A 1,503-nucleotide genomic window follows, 5' to 3' on the forward strand; every position below is an offset into this window, starting at 1 on the left:
ATGAAGATGGAGCGAACTGAATGGTGTGTGGTATATTAGTTCACCAAACAATTTTGATACAACCCATTGCAATGGAAAGTATGAGTCCTCACTCTGAATTAAGTGAAATAGAGTTTCATGGTAGCTCAGCTGTTCAGCTAGAGTTAAAGCTCTGGTACATACCAAAAATCACAGTAAATAGCCTAGTTAGACTTTGAGCACTGATACAGGCTCAGGTTATGTATAGCACAAGATAATAATCACCAATTAATTCTCTAAAACCAGGTGATCAAGTGGCCCTGTGTAGCCTTAGTCTCAATCAACACAAGATATCAACTACATGTGATGTAGAAAACAGAACTATCCCCCAAAAGTAGCCTCTAGTGTACAAAGAAATAAGCACCACCACAATATGTATGAACCACTCAATGAATACATTCTAAATATTGAATACATATTATTGAACCCAGCACTTGGTTCTGCAATATTGCCAAGGGCAATGCACACTAGAAATACAGAGAAGTCTGTTTGATAGGGTGGTTTCTATCAGGATGGGGATATGAGGGAAAGTCAGTTGTCTTGCTGCTGCTGCTGCTAAGTCTCTTCAGTCATGTCCCACTCTGTACAACCCCATAGACGGAAGCCCACCAAGCTCCCTGTCCCTGGGATTCTCAAGGCAAGAACACTGGAGTGGGTTGCCATTTCCTTCCCCAATGCATGAAAGTGAAAAGTGAAAGTGAAGTCGCTCAGTTGTGTCTGACTCTTAGCGACCCCATGGACTGCAACCCACCAGGCTCCTCCATCCATGGGGTTTTCCAGGCAAGAGTACTGGGGTGGGTTGCCATTGCCTTCTCCGGTCAATTGTCTTAGGTGTAAGTAAAAGAAGCTTAATGATTTTTTTCTCCTAAACCAAAAGAGTAGCAAGTCTGTTGATTTCTCTCTTGATTCATCTTCTGCAGTGGTATGGGTTTATTCCCCCCCCCCTCCCTTTTAGGACCTATATACAACTGCCATTAATAAAAGGGTAGAGGCCCTTTAGCGGGCTTCCCAGGTGGTTCAGTGGTAACGAATCCTCCTGCCAAGCAGGAGACCTGAGTTCGATTCCTGGGTTGGGAAGATCAACTGGAGAAGGGAATGGCAACCCACTCCAGTAGTCTTGCCTGGAGAAGCCCATGGACAGAGGAGTCTGGCAGCTTACATGGGGTTGCAAAGGGTTGGACATGACTTAGTGATTAAATAACAACAATAAAAGGCCCTTGAAGACTAGGCTAGCTGAGTAAGAGAATCCAAAAATGGAACCTTCTAAAGGTCTTTAGTTTCCAGAGGAAGTTGTAATTTATCTGATGAGCATTAGTTTAAAGTAGCCCTTTGATTGGTCTAACTGATCCTGCACTGCCAGCTTTCCAGAATCTCTGGCACCTTGAATAGACTATCTGACAGATGGTGCTTACCTCTCAGATCACCACCCAGCTAACTGTCTTCTATCTCCATCCTTTCCTGAATCTTGCCAGCCTCCCGTTCACT

Source organism: Cervus elaphus, chromosome X, assembly GCF_910594005.1.
Source record: "Cervus elaphus chromosome X, mCerEla1.1, whole genome shotgun sequence".
NCBI lineage: Eukaryota > Metazoa > Chordata > Mammalia > Artiodactyla > Cervidae > Cervus > Cervus elaphus.